Source organism: Lactuca virosa, chromosome 5 (genome assembly GCF_052849685.1).
Source record: "Lactuca virosa cultivar CGN04683 chromosome 5, Lactuca_virosa_CGN04683_v6, whole genome shotgun sequence".
NCBI classification, from domain to species: Eukaryota; Viridiplantae; Streptophyta; class Magnoliopsida; order Asterales; family Asteraceae; genus Lactuca; species Lactuca virosa.
In genome coordinates, this window is record NC_136430.1 from 391668001 (window position 1) to 391687231 (window position 19231).

The following is a 19231-nucleotide window of genomic DNA, read 5'->3' on the forward strand; positions in this document are numbered from 1 at the left end:
ACAGGGGCTCCCCAGGGTGATGAACTAGGTCGAATGAAACCTTTGTCCAAATAACTCCTGAAGTTGTGTCATAAGTTCTTTCATCTCGGTTGGTGCTAATCGATACGGTGTTTTTGCTATCGGCGTCGTTCCTGGTAACAAGTGGATACGAAATTGTACTTGTCGATCAAGGGGGCAATCCGGGAAGATATTCGGGAAAGAATTCCGGATAATCACACACCACCGAAATATTCTGCACCTCCTTCTTAGCATCAATCACGAACGCTAAATATGATGTACACCCCTTGGCCAAACACTTTCTGGCTTTCATTAGGGAAATGATTCCAGAATTTACTCTGCGTTTGTCTCCATACACCATAAACGACCCTTTCCCTGGCGGGTTTACTTTTACTATTTTCTGCTTACATAAGATTTCGGCATCGTTGGCGCTAAGCCAATCCATTCCTAAAACTATGTCGAAACCATTTAACTCGATAGGCAATAGTTCCTCGTGGAACTTATTCCCATTCAAGTCAATGAGGATGTTTTTCATACGATGGCTAACAGGTACAAACTTGCCACTAGCAATTTCGACTAATAAAGCATTAACTAGTCTATCAACAGGCAAAGCTAGTTTTCTACCAAATTCATGCGAAATAAAGGAGTAATTGGCTCCAGAATCAAACAAAATTTGGGCAGGCAATTCGTTTACGAGAAAGGTACCTGAAGCGACATCGACTTCTTCTTTTGCAGCTTCAAGTGTCATCTGAAAGGCTCTCGCCTTCGGCTTTGGTGGAAGATTGGGCTTTGCTGCATCCTTCCTCTTTGGACAGTCTTAAAAACATGCCCTTCTTCATGGCACTCAAAACATACCCTCTTGTCGGACGGACACACGTTGGAAAAATACCCAGTCTTTCCACATTTGTAGCAAGTCACCCCTCACTACATTTCCCAGAGTGCTTTTTCTTGCACTTCTCACACAATTTCACTTCACCTCCTCCTCCTCCAAACTTCTTAGACTTAGAAAATTTGCTTTTCTTGTTGGAACCTGAAGTTCCTTCAAATTTTCTCTTTTCACCAACTTTTGCCCTCTCTAGACCCTTCTCTCTGATCTGAACCTCAACATTCTTAGCAGCCCAGATGGCAGCTTTCAAAGTGGTTGCTTGTTTAACCATTGGACCAAAGTCCGCTGGTAATCCGAGGGAAAACTTGTTAACCTTAGAGAGTTCAGTTGGAACTAGGTAAGGAACAAGCTTCATCTTTTCCGTAAAACTAGCAGCGTATTCAGTAACGCTCATCTTTCCCTTCTTTAAATTCTGGAACTCATTATTAATTTCCAGAAGATCCTGCTCAGAGCAGTATTGCAATTTCAGTTGTACCACAAAGTCTTCCCAAGACATCTTGCTAGCTTCTCCCTTGGGCATGGAATCAGCTAGTAACTTCCACCAGCTCAATACACCAGATTTTAACCGAGGAATTGCAAGTGCGGTCTTTTGTTTGTTGCTGCACTCACAACTTTCAAACATCGTCCCCATTTCGGAGATCCAATTAATGACTTCCACCGGTGTCGGACTTCCGGATAGACACGGTGGTTTAGATGCCATGAAATCTTTGTATTTGCAACCGCGTCCATCAACTCCTCCATCCTGGTTGTTTTGTCTAACTATCGGTGGGTTGTCTTGACCAAGAGTCCCACTGTAGTTTCCTCCTACTGATTGCCCTTCATTCAATTCAGGCTGTTCAACAGGTATCGTAGTTTCTTCCCTATTCTGTTGTAGTAATCGCCTTGTCTCCTCCATTTGGCGATCTAACATCATCTGCATCATTGCTTGTACCCCAGCCATCGTCATTGGCTCAGGTGCAGCTCCTACGACAGGTACTGGCTCAACTACTTGAGGTTGAGGTTTTTGATCCCTATTTCCGTTTGCATTTGCAACTCCACTGCGAGTTCTTGCCATTACAATCTATATACCGAATAAGGCGAATTTAGGTCTTTATCCTCGATAGGTATTTAAATTCCCTTATCACTCCGAAACGTTTACATGTTAGTTCTAATCTCGTAATCATATGCTTAGAATCCTACACACATAAGGTTTCCAGATCCGGTCGGCAACAGACCATAGATCCGAACAAATAATGGCATATATGGCAAACATATAGCATTTAGCACATAAAAGCATTTTAGGCATCTTTCCTAAAATAAACTAGTGCTCGTGTCTAAAATATGGTAGACACTCATCTCACAATCATCACTTAGCATTCTAAGTTTATGTCTAGAAATCCTACAATTTCTTAGTTCGCTTAAACTAATGCTCTGATACCAACTGTGACATCCCCTAATTTCTCGGCCAGAAAAGACCGATTTAATTTATGCTTTTAAAAATCAAATCAGAGAAATCTTTATAAAAGATGATGCGGAATTGGTCCCCAAAACAAAATATGATAAAAGTTTGTCAAAACCTTTCTTTAAGAAATATATAATTTCATTTCATATCAAAACCTCGGGATGTCATGTACCGATACAGATCAAAAGCATAAACAAGACATTTTAAGCCTTTTAACAGTTATTCACAACTACTGGCCTATAATCCAAAAATCTTTCATCGTCCTCCGACTATGCTCGGGGTCCACTACCTATAACATAAAAAGCTGAGTGGGTCAGGCTTGGGAGCCTGGTGAGCATATAGGGTTTTCAACCCACAATAATAATAAACTTATTAAGTTCATCAATCAACAATAACCCTGATTACCCGTTCCCGTTATCCTCACTTTACGTCCCTAAACACTTATCACAAGGGACCTAGCCTAAAGAATATCATCGGGATGGACACTACTGCTAAGGGGTTTCCTCATCCATACATGTCCTAAAGGCAACCATGAGGGGGGTGGAGTACAGCGAATGAACGCTCAAGTTCATTAACACCTACATGTTGCGGGCCTGCTAGCGTTTCCACTGGACTGTCTAGAAAAGTCCGTGGTCGTCATCCAAACTCCGCTAGATGACTGAATCTCAATCACATCGAGGCCTCTCATTATTTTATTTCATCACACATCAACTATCTACCCATGTTTCACCCAACATAATTGTAGATAAAAATACTTATACAGTTTAAAACTTGTATAAAACATCAACTCAATAGTCACCTCAAATAAACAATTAATATATTTACACATAGCACGTATTTTATATAAAATACTTCATATCTAGGTGTAAGATGAATGTGACTATACACTCACATGATTTGATGATAATCGGGCAACAATTCGTTTCCTAAAACGTTCGTTTCTAATAAAATCGGGAGTTTTATTCAGAAACCGGGCTCTGCGAGGGTCGGGCTTCGAAACCGAATAGATAAATTTTCCGGGGTTCTCGGGCTCTTCGTGGCATATTTCGGGGGTTATAATCGATAACGGGGCTTTGTGGGATGTTAAAATGAAGGAAATATGGAGAAAGGGGCTAAAAGTGACAAAATTCCAAAAGTATCCGAAGGCTCGCAAGCCCTCTATTTATAGGAGGTCCGAAGTCGGCTAAGGAAGACTGGGACAGGAAATCCGTTAAAAATTATATTATTATTTCTAACAGACCAGGACAGAAAATCCGTTATAAATTCATAACTTCTTCATCCGACGTCCGTTTTCGTCTGTCTTTTTACCGTTGTGCTACTATTGACAAGACCTTCGATTCTCATTTAGGTCGTTTTGGCTAAAAATCACTCGATCTAAAATTCGAGTTTTTAGCTGTCTACTGCTAAGCTGAAACTTCGAAAAATCATAACTTCCTCATACGAAGTCAGATTTGGGCGTTTCTTTTTATACCTACTCTCGGTTTAACGAACACTACGAGTTTCGTTTAGATCACTAAGGCTAAAAAGTAGTTTATCAAAAACTCACTTTTTACGACATTCGGTCCCGTGCCGGTTTTGTCGCGAAACTTCGACAGGTCATAACTTCTTTGTTATAACTCGGATTTTGGTATTCTTTATATATCCGTAATCCTTGTCACGCCCACTACAAGTTTCTTAATAGATATCGGCTTTATCTAATATTTATTTTCGACACTCATTTTTATTCTTAATTAATGAAACCCTAATAATTAAGCATAAAACACACAATTCACATAATATTCACATAATTCCTTTTCATTTCTTCAAAAGGAGTTACAAAGGTTAAACTAGACTATCACATCAATATTAATGCCTAGGCTAGAAACACGAGCATTACAGTGCTCTTCCCCCTGTTGTTTACAATTACGTTCGTACTTGTAAAACTGCTAAAGCAATCAGGAATACTCTTAAGGAAAAGTATCAGGGGAGTGAGAAGACTAAAATCAATTCAGTGAAGAATTGTCTGGTTGAATTAAGAGAATTCAAACAGAAAGATGGTGAATCTATCGAATTGTACTATGATCGTCTGAATGAGCTTATCTACAAATGCAATCGATATAGAATCACCAGGTCTGTAATGGAGTTTAATATCACATTCATCATAGGGCTACGCAAAGAGTGGCGAAATGTTAGTCTGATGGTGAAGACTCAACAGAGTTTCGATTTTTACTCCTTGAATGATCTGTACAATTTGTTGAAAACTCATGAATCCAAAGTTAATGAAATAGATGAAGAAGCGAAGAATAGTATGGGGGGTCCTCTATCTCTTGTTTCGAAAGTTAGTGCAAGGGAAGCTGAGAAAGAGGATACAGAGAAAGAAGATTCAGATAATGAAGGGTTGATTGTAAACTCTGATGATGAGGCTGTTGCATTTTACTCTAATAATCGAGTATAGAAATTCTACAAGAAGCCAGTCAATGCAAAGTCGAAAACTGGGGATATGAAAGGAAGTTCTGCTAGCAAGTCTGGAGGTGATGAGAAGAAGATTGAGAAGAAGAAAATTTGTGCTGAGGAAGAAAAGAAAGAGAAAAAGCTAAAAGGCGATGATGGATTCTACTGCTTTATTGTAATGGGGCGAGTCATATGGTGATTGATTGTATGCTTCGGAAGCGTGATGAGAAAAAGAATAAAGTGAAAGATGAAGCCTATTACATTGAAAGGATGGAAGAGGTTCGTGCAAAAGCTAAAGGTTTGTCACTGGTAGCCAAGGGTGTAGAGGACGAAGATGGTACTTACCAGATTTGGTGATCAGGGTCAAACGATTAAGAAATGCATAACCCTACACACGGGGCTATGTATGTTGTGAATGAAGATGAAGAGGAAGAGAAGATAACAGGGAAGTGTTTCGTTTGGACATCATAACACAAATCGCCAATGACTTCTCAGGTACGTTATCTTTTACAATCTTTTAATATTTCAGCTAGTGCATATGATTCAATTCTTTCCGAGTTTGATGCAACAATTACTTACGATAATGATCTACTCATTTCTGCTAGTAATGATGCTAAGAAGTCACACACTCAACTCTTAGAAACAGAGAAGATGTTGGATTCGAAGAAAATAAAAATAGAGTACTTAGACATGCAAATAACGAATCTAATGTGTGATAGGGATAGCTTGAGTTCGGATGTTAAGCTTTTGTTAAAACAACGTAACATCTATTGTAATTCTGCCAAAAGACTTTATGTTAAATTGACTGCTTTGCATCATTCGTCAGATATTAGCAAATAACAACATAGGAAATTATTACCTTTCTTAGCATTCGAAAGGGAGAAAATTGATAGTATATCCTATGATTGTGAAAAGACAATTGTTGAATTCGATAGAGTTCCAGATAGTCGATATGCATATGGAATAGTCAAAATCGATTGTTTAGATGCTCATGAATTGGTTGATATTGTAAATGAGACTTTGACCAAAAATGAACAAATGAACATTTTGAAAAGAATTGAGAATTCGAAAACTGATCCTCAAACTAATTTTGCTGATATTGAAGATGACTCTGATAATATTAGTGAAATTGAAGAAGCGGAAGTTATTGATTGTTCTCCGTTGTCAGTCATTAATGTCACTTCAATGGCTAAAGGCAAAGAAAAATGTAATGATTCTCCTATTAAAATTGTCACTGATCATCCCTCAACTTCGAAAGTTCATTATCATAACCATGTGACTGTCGAAGATAATCAAACTGACAATGATGATGATACTGAGGATGTTTCGAAAGAAATTCCAAGAGTGGTTGTTGATCAGGTTTTTTACGAAACTGAGAAATTCAATAAAATTATGAAGGAAAAAGGTGGTCATTACCTTGAAACGAATACAGTTGTGTATCCGAATTTCAAATGCTCAGATGAAGTGATTTTTCCAAAGCAGGTATTTGTTACCGATGGAAATGGTGATAATATTACTCCTGAAATCACCAAGATTGTTGAAAAAGATAACAAGAAATCATCGAAAGAAGGATTTTTCTCAAACCAGAGCATTGTCGAAAATACTTTAACAAAGAATTCTTACACTTTTCAACGACAAAAACCACAACGTGTTTGGGTTGAAAAATCTGAAATTTCAAAAGAAGGTTCAAAACAAGACGATGATGCTTCACAACATGTCAAAATAAATTCACAAGAATTTATGGAACAAATTGAAAAGATTTCAAAAGAAAATAGTATTTCAAAACGACAAGCAAGAAAGAAGGTTTATTGGAAAAATATTGAGTCTCGAAAGAAATAAAATATTGTGTCTAATAAATCCTCTGAATCTGTTCCGACATTTTCTCAAAAGAAAGTTGAAAATAAGAAAAATCTCAATTCAACTCAAAAAGATTTATCTAAAAAAAATCACCAAATGATCTTTCAAAATCTAAAAAAAAATCGCAAACAAAAGTTCAAACTCCAAAAGAACCAACTTTCCCAACTCCTCACTCAACAAGGAATTTATTTCAAACCATTTTCGAATCAAAGAATATTTTCAAATAATCATCACGTTGTTCAAAGGTCAAATGTTGGTTATCAAAACCGTTTTCAAAATCGAATTCAAACATAAGCGAAGTTCAAAGTTTCAAATCGTCATTTTGAAAAGTTGGATGTGCATCACAAAACAAATGAATCATTCAAACCAACACAACCTCATTTTTGTAACCATCCTTCGACAAAGCCAAGGAATACTTCATTTTCAAAAGGCAAAACAGATGTGAAAAACATCAATCATTGGTTCGAAGGAAAGGGCATAAAGTACCAAAGTGGAAATTTTTCTCAAGAAGAGATTTGGTTTGCTTATGAAAACTATCTGAATGAATCCACGAACAGAATTACCTCATCCAAGGAGTCGAACCTCTCCATCAAACAGTGGAAAGTAATACCAAAAGCAAAGGTGACTGGTGAACGAACTGAGAAGCTAAAGGAGAAAGTTTGTGTCAATCCTAAACTAGCAAATGATTACATTTCTATGCCTTTAACCAATGACGTTGACTTATTTGATAGTCTCAAAACTAAAGTTCATAATTGGATCAAAGGATCTTATTTTCACAATGCTTTTCAATCTAATAACCAAGGACCCAAACAGCTTTGGGGACCTAAATTCTTCCATTGATTGCAGGTTTTGAGTGACGATCAATACGATGACAAATGTTATATCGAAAATGGTTGCTCTCGTCACATGACAGGGAAAAAGGAAAACCTGAGAGATTTTCGAAGTCTGGAAAATGCCGGTGTGGTGAAGTTTGGAAACAATCAAAAGTGTCATGTTCGAGGTTATGGAAAAGTAACCAATGGGAAATTCACAGTGAAAAGAGTTGCTTATGTCGAAGGTCTTCAACACAATTTGATCAGTGTTTCACAACTTGTTGTGGGCACTGGCAATCAAGTTGTCTTTAATGAAGAGGGAAGTGTAATCTCCAATATATAAACAAAAGAAGTTCTTCTTAAATCAAAACGAAAAGGAGATATGTTTACTCTCGATATCAAACCCATCGTTGGAATTCCCTCGGTGTGTTTACTTTCGAAAGCTTCAACAGATGTTAGCTGGCTTTGGCATCGAAGGCTTTCTCATTTGAATTTTCGAAATTTAAATAAATTGTTGGTCAATGATCTTGTCAGAGGTTTACCAGTATTAAAATTTGACAATGATACTTTGTGTGCAGCTTGCGAACAACGGAAGCAGCATAGACAAGGTCATCCAATCGTTATTGATTCCAAGATAGTTGAACCTCTAGAACTTCTTCACATTGATCTATGTGGACCCTCAACTGTTGAAACACTCAACAAGAAGAGATACATATTGGTCATTGTTGATGATCTTTCGCGGTTTACTTGGGTATATTTTATGAGACTCAAATCAGAAACTCCTCAAACAATGATTGACTTCATCAAACACATCAAACTCAATTTGAAGAAAAAGGTTCGAAAGATCAAGAGTGATAACGGCTCTGAATTTAAGAAAAATGTTCTTGATTCATTTTTAACTAACAAAGGAATTTCGCATAATTTCTCCTCGCCTTACACTCCTCAACAAAATGGAGTTGTCGAAAGGAAGAATCATTCACTTTGCGAATCTGCACGTACAATGCTCACATATGCGAATCTTCCTCAATATCTATGGGCTGAAGCAGTTTCAACTGCATGTTTTACTCAAAATCGATCTTTTATTCATCGTCGTTTTAACATTACTCCTTATGAAATTATTAATAACCGAAAACCAAATGTTAAATTCTTTCATGTGTTTGGTTGCAGGTGCTTCATAATGAACCTTAAAGATAATCTTTCGAAATTTCAGTCAAAAGATGACAAAGGAATATTCTTGGGTTATTCGCATAATTCGGTTGCTTATAGGGTGTTAAATAAACGAACGAGGAAAATCGAAGAAACTTTCAATCTGACCTTTGATGATTATTATATTAAACAATTTGAAAAGACTTTTAAACAAAAACCAATCATGAATGAATCAAATATTGAATCTCAATCTTTGAATTCATCAGATTTTGATTATGATTTGATTTTTGGTGTTCCAGAAAGAGCTATTAATGCCAAAGCTCATGCTGATGATAATCAAGTGCCAGAAGCGTTGAAACATTCTGAGGAATCCACTATCACACAGGATACGGATGATTCGCTGTCATCAACACATTCTTCATGTAATATCGAAAGTTTGCCTGTTGTAACAAATGTTCAAGTTGAGGGGGAGCACTTGCATTCAACTTCTCAAGTTGAGGGGGAGCATACTTTTGAGGGGGAGAGAGAAAGAATAAATGTTAATGACGAAAGGGAGCATCCTGATAGTGTTCCAATTATCGAGGGGGAGCAAAATGAAATTCATATAAATGTTTCGAATGATCCAACTGATGAATTTCATGATATTAATGATAATTTTTCAAATGCAGGAGAAGGTCAGAAACTGAAGAAATGTACGAAGATGCACCTTTGGATTTTGATCCTGCATATCCTCCAATGGATAAATGGACTCGAAGTCATTCAAAGGAACAAGTTCGTGGTGATCCTCATGAAGGAGTGCTTACTCGAGCTCAACTTCATTCAAAGAATGTGGTACTTAATGTGCATCAAGAATTTTACACGTTCAACGTGTTTATTTCGAAAATTGAACCGAAATCAGTCAAGGCTGCTACGGAACATCCTAATTGGGTCGTATCCATGCAATCTGAACTTGTTGAGTTCGAATGAAACAAAGCTTGGCGTTTAATTCCAAAACCAAAAGATGTTTCAATTGTTGGGTTAAAATGGATTTTTAAAAATAAAACCGATAAAGATGGTAACATTGTTCGAAACAAAGCTAGGCTTGTAGTTAAAGGTTATTCGCAACAAGAAGGTATATATTATGAGGAAACCTTTGCCCCTGTCGCAAGACTCGAGGCAGTTCGAATATTTTTGGCCTATGCAGCGCACAAGGATTTTGATGTCTATCAGACGGATGTCAAGTGTGCATTTCTCAACGGTGAACTTGAAGAGACAGTGTATGTCGAACAACCTCCAGGGTTTATTAACGAAAAATTTCCCGATCATTGTTATATTCTAGATAAAGCGGTATATGGGTTAAAACAAGCACCAAGAGCCTGGTATGCAACTCTTACCAATTTTTTAAAGCAATTGAAATTTAAACAAGGATCAGTTGATCCCACACTCTTTCAAAAGAAAGTTGGGGTTCTTCTCATGCTTGTTCAAATATATGCCGATGATATTATTTTTGGCTCAACTAACCCTGCTTTGTCAAGAGATTTCAAAATTTTGATGAAAAGTCAGTTTGAGATGAGCATGATGGGGAAGATAAATAATTTTCTGGGATTAAACATTCGTCAGAGAAGAGAAGGAATTTTTATCAATCAAGAAAAATATACAAAGAATCTGCTTGAAAAGTTCGGAATGATGAATAACACAAAGCTCAGAGTACCAATGGCTGTTGGAACAAGGCTTAGTCCTTGATTGGAAAAACCAGCAATTGATCTCACATTGTATCGAAGCATGATAGATTCGTTACTTTACCTCACGGCAAGTCGACCTGATATTATGTTTTCTATGTGCAATTGTGTGAGGTACCAACCAAATCCCAGAGAACCTCATCTAACAGCAGTCAAGAATATATTTTGCTATCTCAAAGGAACAACTTCGTTAGGATTGTGGTATCCTTCGAAGACATGCTTTTTCATACAAGCATTCTCAGATGTTGACTTGGGAGGTTGCAATCTTGATCGAAAAAGCACAAGTGGCTGATGTCAACTATTGGATGGGAAGCTTGTAAGCTGGCAATCGAAAAAGCAAACATGTGTGTCGATTTCCACAGCAGAAGCAGAATATGTTGCTGCTACAGCTTGCACTTCTCAAATCATATGGATACAAAGTCAACATCATGATTATGCAATCAACATGAAGAAAATTCTGTTGTATTATGACTCATAAAGTGCCATTCGCATCTGCCATAACCCTGTGCAACATTCGAAAACCAAACACATTGCTCTTCGTTATCACTTTATAAAAGATGACGTTGAAGATGGAAACATAGAAGTTCATTTTGTAAAGACCATTGATCAGCTTGCTGATATATTTACAAAACCATTAGATGATAAATATTTCATGAAAATATTAAATGGATTAGGAATAATGGATGTGAATTCCGTTATGATGGATGCGAATTCCGTTCCTGGACAACTTTCATTAGAATGACAAACCAAATTGTGGAAAAGATGTCGATTCAGCGGTTACTGTTCATGATTCAGCGGTTACTGTTCATGATTCAGTGGAAAAAATGGTGGTTCATGCTTGCTGCTTAGGGGAAAGGTATACTTTCGAAATTTTGTCCTACTTAGGATATCCCTAGAAGCATGCTGCAGCATGTCGACCCAAGCCTCCACGACTCAATGGGTTTCGAAGCCTTAATGAATTTCTCATTCTGAGGATTCTTCCCAACTAGGCTATATTCCCATTAGTCATTGAGCTACCATACTCTACTCAACAGAGTTTAGAGTTTTATGCTTGGTCAATGAATAGCAGTGGTACTTTCGAATCTTTAAACCAATATTTTTCATCCTAAAGTTCTTTCACGATCACACACAATGACATATGTCCAAGAGATTTCTGGTATACACCAATCAGGATCTAGACATATCAAAACTCTGTGTTAATGATCTGACATCATGAGACCGTAATGAAAGTGAAACCCAAACTTTCGAACTCATAAAGGAATTGATGGGGAACTTTGTTCCATGCTTTAACGAAACATTTGTTTCTGTACCACTTTTCGACACTCCAAATCATATTCTTTCATTTTGTGTGGTCTTAATAAAATGTTCGAAGCCCACGACATTTTACTCCCAATAAGATCCAGGATTTCTTTTGTTATAAGGGATATGATTTCCATGTGGGTGTCTTTCTAACTTTTTGTTACTTGAAATATTTTTCCAAAGCTTACTTGTCCCTGACTACACTGGTCAAACAGGTAATTTCGTTTACATTTGTTTCACTCTTATGTTTAGATGTGAAATGTAACGAAATTTCAAACCAACCCATGAAGCCATGTAAAAAGATGCCCTTCGATACTTCTCTATAAGTATTCGATTGTACTTCATGGGAAACCACACAAGCTGCTGATTATCTCTCTTGATAATTCGCGAAGTGATCTTTTTCTGGGATCCAACTGCCTTTATGTCGAAATTTTTAATTTCGACATCACAGATCCAAATTTTCTTATATTTGCTTCTTATCTATTTCTTTGGCACACATGTACTCACAAGATCCTTGAGGTTCTGAGTATTACCAACTCAGGCTGATGATTTCGAAAGTCTGGCACATGACTTCGCTTTTCAACCCTAAAGTGAAAGAGCCTAACCTCCATTCCCAAGGTTTCTGACGGTTCTTATCCACTGGGTACTATCAAACAGACTGTGGGATGTGACGTTTTGGTTTCTACGCAGTTATCAAGGAAAAGTGATGATTACTTTATCAGACGTGGCTATCTTTCCGGTACTAGCTCCGATTTTCAAGGCTACACATGAACTTTCAATTAATGCGCAAACCGTTTGGAATTCAAAATTGTTGTACGTATAAAAAGGATTTGGGGGATCAATTCCAATTTTACGATTACTCAAAATTGACAAGAGATTTGTGCTCTTCTTTTCTCTGATTTCTTCAAAACCCTAACCATGGCTGATACCCAAACTCAAACCACTGATGATATTACCTCTCAACCAATCATGAAGATCCAAAGTACCAATTATCAAGTTCTTGGTGACGTTGATGCTTATCCAGAGGAGTTGAAGATGCTTATCGTTTCTCTTCAAAATTCAGTTTTGTCAACTGCAATGTTCAGTTCGTTTGCAGTTCCTCTTTCATGGTTATCGCTTGCTGGTTCCACTGCTACTTACAGTAAGACGATGAAGATTGTTACCTTCAACCTGATGAATGACAAGAAATTCAGGTTATCCAAGAAACTTTTTGCTCAAATTCTGAATATCCCAAATGCTGAACCTTTCTATAAGGTTACAAATGCCCAAATCATTCACATGTTTAATGAGATGGGTCATCAACCTCCTTTTACCAAGATTAGTGATTTCAAGAAGTCAGGTTTACCCTGTATATGGAATTTTTTGTTTGGTATATATCTTCGTTGTTTAATGGGAAGAACAGTTGGGTTAGACAAAGGCAGATTGGAAGTGTACGCAATGGTTGCTCGCATTTATTATGATCTACAGGTGGATTATGAGACTCAACTTTGGAATGAATTTCTTAAAAGGATTGAGAATATTAATGTTGTTGATGGGGTTTCGTGTGGTCCATACTAGAGCTTGATTTTACAGTTCGTTTACGATAAAGAAGGTATTCAAGTTTCTTAAGGTGATGACTTAGCTGAGTTTGCCACTTATCATTATCCAAAAACTATAGAGGATGATAGTGATACTTTTCCCAATGTGGCTCGTATCCCTGATGTGATGCTCCAAAAAGTTAACCCAGTGAATCCGATTCTACTTGCGTACTTGGAGACTGTGAATCCATCCATTGAAACTGGGAAGTTGCTGGAAAAGACAACCGAAGGATCTTCGAAAAAAAAGCATCAAGGTTTGAAGAAAGTTACTGAGGATAGTCCTTCAAAAGCTAGTCCTGAAAATGTTGAACATGTGCCCAAGTCTCCAAAGCGAACTACCAAACATCCCACACCTTCAAAGAAAAAGGTTCCAATCGTTGTTCCAGAAGTTGCTCAACCTTCGCAGGAAGTTGTACAAACTAAGACTGGTGTCTTAAAGCGTTTGAAGAAAATGGCTCATCGTTCTCACCATTCGCCTGAAAGATCATCCACTTTTTCTCCTTCATACATTCGCAAGCCACAACTCAATAGCAAAGGAGTGGTGATTCGTGAAACTCCTACACTAGTGTCTCCAGCTTCAAAGAAAAGGCGTGCTGAAGACATGGCCAAGCATATTTCGAAGAAACAAAAGAGACCAAAGAAGCAACGAAAGTTAGTTTTACATGAAGCTTCAACGGATGATGAAGTGGTACCTGACTCACTGGTGCAAAATGATCCAAATGGAAACTCTTCACCTGTGAGGGATTCTCCAGTCAAGTCGATTTTCGAGGTGAATGGAAATCTTGATGGCAATGTGAACACTTCTCAAGTAGACACAACCATTAATCACAGTGAACAACAACCACAATCAACTCCTCAACAGACAATTTTCATACCACTCGAGGTTTCGACTACCAAATCATTTCATGAGGAGGGTCGAACCTCAGGCATCCCTGCACACATATCTGATACGGATGCAAATGTCAACAAGGGTGATGGTGTTTCGACTACTACAACACCAGGTACTTCAACGATTATTGTCTCTTCTACCTTCGATACATCTGTTCTTGATACCACCGTTTCCTTACCTCCATTTATTATTCCTATACCAACTACATTACCTGCTTCTACTCATTCTCCTACATTCGATACTGTATTACAACAAAATTTTATCTCTTTATTTCCATCCCAATCCACCGATACACCAACAGTTCAGGAAACAGAAACTGATGAAGAAGAGTTTCAGGGTTCGTTTGCTGAGATTGAGTTTGATTTTGAGGAAGAAAAAATCCTAGATCACATGATCATGTCAGGAAAGCAGTTTAAGATCCTGAATAGGAAACTCAATTCCCTTCTACAATTTCAAGCAAATGCACGCAATAATCATTCAGTATCAGGAATCGAAGTGGATGTGATGCTCAATGCTCAGGAGCATCAGATTCAAAGTAAACTTGATAACATGAATAGAGATATTGAATCCAGGTTTAAAGCTCAATCGGACTCCTTTAATGGTGCTCTGAAAGAGTTAAAGATATTTGCCAAGGAGAGACAAGTTCTTTATGTTCAGGAAGTAAAGTCTGTTCGTGAGAATGTTAATCTCAAGATTCTAGAGCTTCGAGATGATATGGCGAAGGAAATTATTGCATTAGATCACCACTATTCCACTCTTCATAGGAAGGTGGACATACTTGCTGATGTAATCACGAAAGTAGTGGAATGGCATACTACGCTTGTTCTGAAATTTGATAAGCTTGCAGATGATGCAGAGAAGGGTGTTGGGAATATTGACAAATTATTAGCTGAGTTGAAATATCTCATGGTCAAGACTGAATCTTCGCACTCTATGTCTGTTTCTCCTGAATTTTTACATGAAATTTTTCAAAAGTTAGAGTTAGCAATTCACTCTGAATTGGCTCCACTTGCGAAGTTTGCACACTTCATGCCAACAAATGCCCCGCCTGTTAACACATGGGTGCAAGGGGGAGAAAAGGGTGGTGTTGGCACTCGTACGAAAGTGAACACTGGAGGAAGTGGTTCTAGAAATGTTGAAGGTGATGCCAAGGTGGTTGGAAGAATATTGACCACTCAAATTCCAACATCTTTACCATCAACAACACTTGTTTCGTCATCAACAACAACAACAACAATACCAATAACGAAGGGTATAGTTATTGGTTCAACTGGTGGAGAATCAGGTTCTTCAAAGCCCAAGCCAACTGAAGTTGATAAAGGCAAAGGCAAAGGTGTCATTATTGAACCTTCGAAAGAAGAGATCAAAGATACTAAAGAAGCAGAAATGGAAAAACAAAGGCATGTTCAAAGTCTTCTGAAACAACGTGCAAATGATCCTCCCGGTCTGAAAAAAGGTGATCCAACAAAGCTATATCACTATCAATATATCAAAGCTTTGACAGTGTCAGGGGGAATGCATGAATTTGAAAAGGTTCTCAGAAGAAGTTTCGACACTGTGAACACAAATCTAAATCAATTTTCCAGTGAATAGAATGATGTTCCTAGATGAGCAGTTCGAACTTGCTGACAAGTACAAGGATAAGGTTGAATTCAAACGTTTAAAGTTTCACTTCCATGTTGTACTTGGAAAGAAGGAGGAGGATATATGGTCATTCGTCAAAAGAGTTCGATTTCTTGGCATATCCAATGACGTTTTGTTCGAGGGTATGTTACAGAACTATCGATATTATGCAGTCCGAGCAAACAATGTGAAATTCGATTTCTCGGTTGCAGACTTCCCTATAATGAATCTACATGATTTGATAGTAGTGGCCTTGATCATGAAAAATGTTGATGTTTCGAAGCTACAAGTTACAAGCAAAGAAGACTTTATGAATGGTTTTGGTCATTTGAAAGCCTTAATTGATGGATATTATGGAGCATTAGCTTTAACAGGTATTGAATTGGCTAAGTCTTTAGACAAAGAGGTATCTGTTCCTTAAACTGTTCATGTGAGTAAGGCAATTTTGAAAAACTTCGAAGATGGAGAGATCAGCTTGAAGCCTTTGGGAATTGTTTTCGTTGGAAAGAACAAGAAGGGAAATAATTCGAAATTCCTGTTCCCAGTGTGTGATGTTGAAAGGTTTACAACACCTCATTACACAAATCTTCTGGTTTTTATGAACAGTTGTACCAAGAACAATGAGAAAGATAAAGCTGGAATTCGAAAGATTGTGAAGTGGTATGCTGAGATCAGAAGAGTTATCCATCAGACTACGAAGATTTTAATGACTTGATTTGTCATAGCTCATAAAGGGGGAGAATGTAGAGGTCAAATTTTGTTGTGAGGTGTTGATTCTTATTAATAGCTTCGTTAGTTTGTAGTCTTATTACAATGGCATTTTAGTGTTCGAAGTCTAGAGTAATTAGTCCCTTGTATTTTTTTTGTTTGCTTTCTGGTTCCCTATAAATAGGTGAACAATACTAGAGTCAGAGAAGAACTTCGTTGTAATTGTCTATTCACTCTGTACTCTTTTGAAAGCTTATTGAGCCAAACAGACATTATTTACATCGTGTGTTCTACGTTTATCTTTTAACTCTGGTTGTATTGTTCACACTCGATTTATTTGCAACTACAATGTTGCGAAATTTGTTCCTAGAAAAACATGATAAATACATTATCAAATCATTCCCGAAGAAATGTATTTTATTCATTTTTAAACATTGGGATGTCATCGTCAATACAAAAATATAAGCATAAACAGACCTTACATTCATTTACACTAGTGATTTACATCTCCTTTAATCTCTCAATGCAATGTGTCTTCGTATCGATACATGTGATACAATTAAACTGAGTGGGTCAGGTTGGGAATTCCGGTGAGTACATAGGGTTTTCAACCCACAATAATATAATTATTATGTTTAGTCATCAAAAAATTAACCCAATTACCCATCCCCATTATCCTCTTTATTCTTAAGGGTCTACCCTAAGAATTATTAATCCTGCATTCGTTCAATCCTAAGAATTGTCCTAAGGAATAGGCATGAAGTTCATCGCTGCCAGGGTTTATTTAATAGGCACTAAGTCCATAGCTTTCGATGTTATCTGATAGTCACTAAGTCCATACCTGCCAATGTCCATCTATAGGGCACTAAATCAATAGCTGCCAACGTTCATTTGTAAGGCACTAAATCCATAGCTGCCAATGTTTGTTTATAAGGCACTAAGTCCATAGCTTCCACGGTTTTTCTAACAGGCACTAAGTCCATATCTGCCAGAGTTCTTAAATTACAACTGGTGAACATGTAGTTCAAAGGTTAGGCAAAATGCCAATATTATCCTTTAGGCCCAGCTGCCAGGATATTTAGAGTACATCTAGTGAACACGTAGTTCAAAAATACCTAGTGAACACATAGTTCAAAAGTACCTGGTGAACACTTAGTTCAAAAATACTTAATGAACACCTAGTTCAAAAACACCTAGTGAACACTCAGTTCAAAAATACCTAATGAACACTTACTTCAAAAATACCTAATGAACACATAGTTCAAAAACACCTACAGGTTACGAGTCTGCTAACGTTTCACTGGACTGTCTAGAATAGTCTGTGGTTGTTGTCTATACTCTACTAGATGACTAGATCATCTTAAACATCGAGACCTCTCATCAATTTTTATTTCATCACACATCATCTAATTCATCTACCCATGTTTTACCCAACATATTTGTAGATATAAAATACATATACAGTTTAAATCATTTAAAACATGTATAAAATTGTTCATCCAACATAGATAGCAAGTATACAGATAATATGCACACATAGCACATAATTTATATTAAATATTTCATATCTATGTGTAAGATGAAAGTAACTATGCACTCACTTTAGTGGTGTGAGTTGATAGAATCTGACTAGAAACGGTCAGCGGTTCGTGATCGTCAGGCTCGGGAAGGGAAACGTCTTCAGCAAACGAGAGAGAGAAAGAAAGTTTAGGTGTAATAAGAGAAAGGGTCGAACTTGCTATATATAGGCTACCCAAAATAGGTCCACGTCGTGGAGCATGGCTGAATCACTTTGTAGGCTTGTCATCTGCGTTCTAGCTTCGGAAGGTGCTCAGATGACATTTCCACGTCGTGGACTTGATGTCCACGTTGTGGAGTCTTAACACATCACTTCCGTAGACTTAGCATGTGTTTTCTAGCCTTGATTAGTGTATTTGACTAGTTCCACGTCGTGGACCTTATTTCCACGTCGTGGAATTGAGGCTGATTAGGGTTTCTGCCAAGTGTCATGCCCTTAGACGGCTACATCTTCGGAAGGTCATAACTTTTGCATACGAACTCTGTTTTTGACATTCTTTATATCCACGTGTAGGTGGAGATGTACTCTACAACTTTCTTTTAGATCATTAAGGCTAAAAATTACTTTATCATAAACTCACTTTTTACGATTCCGGGTGTCGTGCCGGTTTTGTCGCGAAACTTCGACATGTCATAACTTCTTCGTTATAACTCGGATTTCAGCATTCTTTATATGTACGGAAACCTTGTGACATATACTACAACTTAGTTAAGATTATTTATTCTAAATAATCCTCTATAAAAAAGTCATTTTTGACGCTTATCGTCTCTAAATTAACTAGCCCGAATCTGCGGGCGTTACAAATATTTGAGCTCCTCCCCTCTCTTCTCTCCTCTTTTGGATGCTTTTTATGATATTTTGATGAAGTTAAAGATCAAGAAGGTTCTCTTGGTTTCAAGGAATGATGATTCAAGTTTGGATCCATCAAAGACACTACATTTCTGGACTATTGCAAGTATAAAGTTCCAATCTTGCTATCTAGTTCTTCAGATCTCGTGATTTGGGGATTTTGGCACTTTTGGTCCATTTTGTGGGTGATATTGGAGTTGATTGGACTTAAACATCTTTTGATTAGTTTGGAATGTTTCTTAGACCTCATGGACTTGAAAAGTTGTGATCTTTTGCCTTCGCTTTTAGCCATGTAAGTTATCTTGGTCTTTTAGGTCATTTTGTTGTATTAAAGTTTAGATCTTGAAAGATTGTGGCATTATTAGGGATAAAGTTGGAAACTTTATCCATCTAGACATCTTGTTTATTTAGATCTAAAAT